Genomic DNA, 7,508 nt, shown 5'->3' with positions numbered 1-7,508 from the left:
AGGCTCACTTCTTCTCTCATGCTTCTGATGGGTCTAGAAAAGACGCATCCACCTCTTATAGGCATCTGGTCACTCATTCCCTGGTTAGCTGTCGATGTGTGGCTAGTTCTGTTGAGCTTTGCTCCGCTTCTTATTCTTGCACTTGCGCATGCATATTCTTCTTTTTATTCACTTGCAGCATCTAGCCTTTCTTTGAAAGCAATTACCATGTCTTATACAAAGACGTCTTCGCATGGTCTTATGAGGATATGCCTAGGTTAGGGTTAGACACTGACATGGTGGTCCACAATTTTCCGCTTAGACCGGAATGAAAGCCAGTTAAACAGAAGTTGAGGAGGATGAAAATACCCCCTGTGATAATTTTGTGAATCGGTCTCTCTATTTTTCATATTATCTGATTCTTTAAAGTCTAGACGATACTTTCTCCACCGGAGAAAGCCCCTTCTTTGAATAGTGGCGACTCACGGGCGATGAGTTGTGTAATCTGAAGTGAGGATTTGCAGTAGTTTATCCTGCTTGAGTTGTTGTTACTTGCCACCAAAAACTCACTAACTCATAAATAACCATCTTTGCCTAAAATGCCTTCACTTTCACGCCATGCATAGCTGCTGCTTCTGCTTCGGCTTCATCTTCTTCATCTGTATCACACCCATTCTGCAATTCCCACCCACATATTCATAATTCTTACTTCCCAGGTCGGTGATTTCATCTTTCTCTTTCTCTGCTCTATGCTTAAAACATGAAATTCTTGTCTATAATTGTTTCTGACTGTGCTGATAAGCTATGCCCTGCTGAAGCGTGTCTCTGTAGCTTGTGTGCGTCTTTGTGCTTAGAATATCGATATGCTATTTAGTTACTTGGGATATGAATCGAACAGTGTTTTCTTCGTTAGTCATGATGTGATTGAGCTCATAATTTATCATTACTTTGAATAATTTGACTTTCAAGAATTTTGTCATATTCGAATAAGGCTCTATATGTATTGGTTCCAGCATCAAAATGTCGTCGTCGAGGCCAAGCCAATCAAAGCTCCATCCAAACTCTGAGGAGTCCGGTAGTTCCTTTGACAACTCGAATTCGGTGCGGTTGTCTTCCGGTACAGCCAGTGGAGAAAACCAGCCAAGGTGTGACAGGGTTACAACAGCTTATCTTCATCATATGCAGAAGGGGAAGTTCGTCCAGCCCTTTGGGTGCTTGCTAGCTTTGGATGAGAAGACATTTAGGGTCATTGCATACAGTCAGAATGCATCTGAAATGCTTACCATGGTTAGCCATGCTGTCCCAAGTATTGGTGATCACCCTGCTCTTGCCATTGGCACCGACATTCGGACTATTTTCACGGCCTTAAGTGTTGCTGCTTTGCAAAAGGCCCTTGCAGTTCCGGAGGTTTCACTCCTTAACCCCATTCTAGTTCATTGCATGACTTCTGAGAATCCCTTCTATGAAATTGTCCATCGTGTTACCGGTAGTTTGATCATTGATTTTGAGCCTGTTAAGCCTCATGAAGTTCCCATGACTCGGCCAGAGCGCCCAATCTTACAAGCTTGCAGCGAAAGCAATAACTAGATTGCAGTCTTTGCCCAGTGACAGCATGGAAATGCTTTGTGACACCATGGTTCAAGAAGTTTTTGAGCTCACGGGTTATGACAGGGTGATGGCTTTAAATTTCATGAGGATGATCATGGGGAAGTAATTGCTGGGGTTGCAAAGCCAGGCCTTGAGCCATATCTGGATTTGCACTATCCAGCCACTGATATTCTCCAAGGTCCATATGATAGTTGATTGTCATGCAAAGCATGTGAAGATGAGTTTCCATTGATTTAACTTTGTGCGGTTCAACTTTAAGAGCTCCTCATAGTTTCCACTTGCCACTTGCAATATATGAATTCAATTGCTTCCCTAGTTATGGCAGTTGTGGTCAATGATCATGAAGATGGGGATGGCTCTGATGTTGCTCAGCCACAAAAGAGAAAGAGACATTGGGGTTTAGTAGTTTGCCATAACACTAATCCAAGGTTTGTTCCCTTTCCTCTAGGGTATTGTGAATTTTTGGCTCAAGTATTTGCCATCCATGTGAATAAGGAATTAGAGTTAGAATATCAGATTGTTGAGAAGAACATCCTGCGCACGCAGACACTCTTGTGCAATATGCTAATGCGAGATGCACCCTTTGGTATTGTATCACAGAGCACTAATATAATGGATCTTGTGAGATGTGATGGAGCAACACTCTTGTATAGAGACAAGGTATGGAGATTAGGTGTGGCTCCAAGTGAATCTCGCATAAGAGAGTTAGCTTTATGGCCCTCTAAGTGCCATAAGGACTCCACGGGTTTGAGTACAGATAGATTGTCTAATGCAGGCTTCCCAAGAGTTGCTGCTCTTGGTGACGTTGTTTGTGGAATGGTAGCTGTGAAAATTTCTTCCATGGACGTAGTTTTCTGGTTTAATCACACACTGCTGCAGAAATCAGATGGGGTGGTGTAAAGCATGAACCTGGTGGAAGGGATGATCCTACAAAGATGAGTCCAAGATCATCATTCAAGGCTTTCTTGAAGTTGTGAAGCGAAGGAGCTTACCATGGAAGGACTATGAATAAATGAGATTATGGATATAAGAACACAAGCTATTGATACAAGACTAAATGGTTTGAAGATTGAAGGGATGCAAGAACTACAAGCAGTGACGAGTGAGATAGTTCGATTAATTGAAACAGCTTCAATGCCAATTTTGGTAGTTAATATTGATGGTATGGTCAATCGATTACAAGAACTGCAGGGTATTTTTTTTTTCTATTCCCTTTTGGCCATCCATGAATGTTGCATTGATGAAGAATTAACAAAAAGATACCTACAATCTCAGACTTTCCATATTCTCTATAGATCATTTATTTATTTGTTTTCTTACTTCGTAATTAGGTAAAGAAGAAAAGAATTTTCAATTTGAGATCAAAACACATGGTGAGAAGACAGTCATGGACAAATTCACTCAAATTGAAGGTAGCATAGGGCGACTGTACAGAACCCGAACCCACTGATCCCCCCAATATTTGGCACGAATGAATTTGGCTGGTGTTGTGAACGGAATTCAGCCATGACAAAGATAACTGGATGGAAGAAAGATAATGTGATGGATAAAATATTTGAAAAATAAATTAAAAAAAAAAGGGAACAAAAACAATTTGAATAAACTACTAAAATAGTACTTGAAAATTTGATAAAATAAATCCTAAAAAATACTAATGACAAATAAGTCTTCGAAATATTTAAGAATACGACAAAAAAAATTAGATATTAAATATATATTCTAAAAAACAATTTTAAATATCAAATTTGGATGAAAATTTTTGCAATTATTATTAGAAAAATAAGATATTATCTTTAAAATTTGATAATTTTTTGTCAAGTGAATTTTTTAAATAAATCTTAAAAAATACTAATGACAAATAAATCTTTGAAATATTTAAAAATACGACAAAAAGAATTAGATATTAAATATATATTCTAAAAAACAACTTTAGATATCAAATTTGGATGAAAATTTTTGCAATCATTATTTGAAAAATAAGATATTATCTTTAAAATTTGATCATTTTTTGTCTAAGTGAATTTTTTTATTGTGAATTACCACATTTTTTTAAAAAATAAAAAGAAAAATCTAAAGATCAAATTTTGCTTCAATTTTTTTGTGCACTTTCTAAATATTTATTCAAATATTACCACAAAAATTTAGATATAATGAATAAGTCATTTACTAAATATGCAAGTTTTTTTTGTTACTTACAAAAAATAAAATATTTATTGGTTCTTTTTGTTATATTTTCAAATTATTTAGAGACTGTTTTATCGATAACATCTTACATGGACTTTTTTGTCAATGGCTGAATCTTTTGAATATTAAATTGATAGTTAACCCAAATCAATTTTGCTAGTGTATTTTTTAAGGTTTAATTACTCTGTTGATTCCTATAGTTTCATCAAAATTTTAATTAGGTCCCTATACTTTTTTTTCTTTTCAATTAAGTCCCTATACTATTTTTAATTTTGTAATTATGTCATTTTCACGTGAAAAATATTAAAATTAATAGAATATTTATCTCAAAAAATATGTGGTCAAAAATCTAATTAGGTTCTTAATTATGGGTACTTTCAATTTGCGGAGAAATATTTAGTTAACTTTAACAATTTTTACACTAGAAATGATTTAATTACAAAATTAAAAATAATGTAAGAACCCAATTGAAAGGAAAAAAATATATAAGAACCTAATTGCAAATTTGGTGAAACTATAGAAATCAATAGGATAATTAAACTTTTTTTAACAACCAACTCGTATTCTCATTGTTATATTAATTAAAAATAAATAATTAAAAATAAATATATAATTAATTAATAAAAATTATATATTTATAAAAAGTATTTAGTTAACTAGTATTATTACAAAAAATGATAGACAACTTTCATAAATTTTTTATTATTTTTAAGATTTGAAATCAAATATCTTATTTAAATTATAAACAACTTGCTATTTCAATTAATTTTATTTTTATTATTTTTATAACATTTAATAAATAAACAAGTGAATCAATATTGACACACTAGTTAAAAAATATTATTTGGTATGTAAGATCCAAGTCTTAGCTTTTTTTTTTCTTTTGTCACTAAGCCTCGTACAGCTGTAGCAAGTCTTCTTGCAAGTCTTCTTCTACTGTTGGACTCGTTAGATTTATGTCCAGTTTGGATAACCAACTTAATTAAGTTTCTTTTGATAAAATAACTTAAACAATAAATGACTTTGTTAAAAGTAATTTATAATAAATTATTTTGTGTTTGGATTTTTAACTCTAAAAGTGCTTATTTTATAGAAATGTGATGAAAAGTAGAAGTATTATGAGAAAAGTCATTTTTTTTTTAACTTCTCTATAAACTCCTAAATAACTTCTTAAAAAGTTGCAATTTGATTTTAAAAATTACACTAGACATTAATACTAGTACTTTTCATAAGTCAAAAATTAAAAAAAAATACTTCTAAAGTTTCCAGACGGGCCCTTATTAATTTGGACTGATAGGTGAAGAATTACTCCTTGATTATGACTTTGTTTTAAACTTTAAAATCATGATCTTAACCAAACAAAAAAAAATTAATCATGACAAAAAAAGAACCAAATTATGGGGAGACGAGAATAGCCATTTAAGTATGAAACAATGTGGCACAAGAAGCAAAGTACCGGTTAAATGGAGACCTCTACCACAGAGCTGGCTCAAGTTGAATACAGATGCGGTCTTCTCAAACGTAACCAAAACAGGTGCAGCAGCTGCAGTGATCAGAGACCACCAAGAAAACGTTCTAGGAAGAACAGTTAACAAAATCACAGCTCAATCAACGTTGTCAGCAGAAGCACAAGCGATTAGAGAAGCTATAATCCTGGCCAATAACCTAGGAATTCAAAAGGTTACCATTAAATCAAACAATCAAGTGCTAGTTCAAACTCTCAAAACAGGAAGTATAATCTGGGAGGTAGACCCAATAATCCAGGACATCAGAACAATCCAAAGAAAAAAGGTCAAATTGCGGTTTTACCTGGATGCCTCGTGACAGAAACAAGCTGGCGCACACATTGGCACAGTTAAATTACCAGAACCAGCTTCTCAATTCATGGACTACTAATCCCCAAGCTCAGGTAGCAGACATTATCAAAAAGGAGAGGTCGGGGATCCCCCATTTTAGTCCCGTCCAATCCTTTTGAGTGCAACCCAGCGATGGGTTCAAAAGCCAAAGACCAGAGTTGGAAACAAAGTTCTCCAGTCGCATCGTTCTGTAATCAAGGATGGAACTCGCAGCCATGAGCCTGTAATGCTCATCCGTGGGATTAGATTGTCATTGGAACCTGAGAATCCTTGTACCTAACCAAAGCAATGCATCACTTTTGGAATTGCATCCTTCTCCCTGACAGGCGAGCCATCTCCTTCATCTTGCACAGCAGTAGCCAAAGTAGCATTGATTCACCATTGGTACCATTTCGGAATCAGCTATAGAAAGAGAATGAAAGAATTTGGGGAGTGAGCGTAGTTGATGCGGGAAGCACATATTGAAAATTGAATGGAATTGGGCATAGTTGCATGGGGGGCACAATTTGAAAATGATCAAAGCTAACAGGGAGACATAATTTGTTTGAGGGAGAGCGGGTTTGGGTGGGTATTGGGTTTGGTTCCTCTCGGGTTGCGCGGTTCTCACCAAGTCCAAAAAAAAAAAGCATGAAACAATGTGGAGTATCCACCTTGAGTTTGAAACTTTTTGTCAAGATGAACTAGAATGATCAGGGCCAATTGGGACCAACCTTAAAGGATGTTGCTAGCAAGCTCTTAAAGTGGAATAGAGACGTTTTTAGCCACATCGAAAAGACTAAAATTAGGCTTCTAAACAAAATAGGATAAATATAAAGATCACCCAACTATGGTTCAAATCGCCATCTTGACAAACTAGAGAAGAACCTTAATAAGGAGTTACAGAAAATCTTAAACAAGGAGGAGGTTATGTGGATGCAAAAGCCTCGAAAGGTTTGAATTGTTAAGGAAGATCGGAGTACTTGATATTAGCACACCAAAACAATCACTACAAGAAGAAAGAATTGCATTATAAAGTTGAAAGGCCTCTTGGGAGAGTGGATAGAAGATGAAGCAGAATTAGCGAAACATAGAGTAGAATTTTACAACAATCTCTATGAGGAAGAGGGAAGCATCTATGATTAAATCAACACACGCAACAATACCCTCCTATCAATGCAGAAAAATATATTAGCTCTACCATTCCAATAGAGAGTGGGATTAAGCGAGCCAAATTCAACATAGATTCCCTAAAGGATCCTAGGCCAAATGGGTTTCTGTCCTTGTTCTACAAAGATAACTGGAAGACTATTAAAGGGAGTGTTATTCACTAATGAGAAAAGTTTGGTTGGATCCTAATCTGATTGAACATATAAATAAGACTTTGATCGCCCTCATACCCAAAATATAGATGCCAGAGCACATATCTCAATTTTGTCCTATTGCATTGTGCAATGTTTGCTACAAATGCATGACTCAAATCTTAGTAGAAAGAATAAAGCTAGCTTTAGAGAACCGGATCATCCCTTATCAATCTAGTTTTGTACCTAGTCGAAGAATCCAAGATAACATTCTTATTGCAAAAGAGATCACACATATAACGAAGAAAGTCAGGAAAAAAGAGGTTTTATGGCAATAAAATACGATTTCAAAAAAGCATATGATAGTCTAAGATGAGAGTTTTTTCAGGATTGTCTTAAAGAGTTTGGGATTCTAGACTATCTCAGCAAGATCCTTATGACTTGTATCTCTATAGTCACTTATAATGTTCTTTGGAATGGAACAAAAACAAATGATTTTACTCCTTCAAGAGATATTAGACAAGAGGAACCAATATCCCCTTACCTCTTTGTCATAGTTATGGACAAGCTCTTTCAAGCTATAAAGGACAGCGTGGAGGAGCTA

The 7,508-nt window shown here is 35.2% G+C and overlaps 1 pseudogene; it reads left to right on the top strand.

Moving 5' to 3' along the window:
• The first annotated feature begins 501 nt into the window (after window positions 1-501).
• Window positions 502-2,941, top strand: LOC112758769 (phytochrome A-2-like; annotated as a pseudogene).
• The last annotated feature ends 4,567 nt before the right edge of the window (window positions 2,942-7,508 follow it).

Source organism: Arachis hypogaea, chromosome 16, assembly GCF_003086295.3.
Source record: "Arachis hypogaea cultivar Tifrunner chromosome 16, arahy.Tifrunner.gnm2.J5K5, whole genome shotgun sequence".
In the NCBI taxonomy this organism is placed as follows: Eukaryota; Viridiplantae; Streptophyta; class Magnoliopsida; order Fabales; family Fabaceae; genus Arachis; species Arachis hypogaea.
This window is presented reverse-complemented; position numbering and strand designations above follow the sequence as displayed.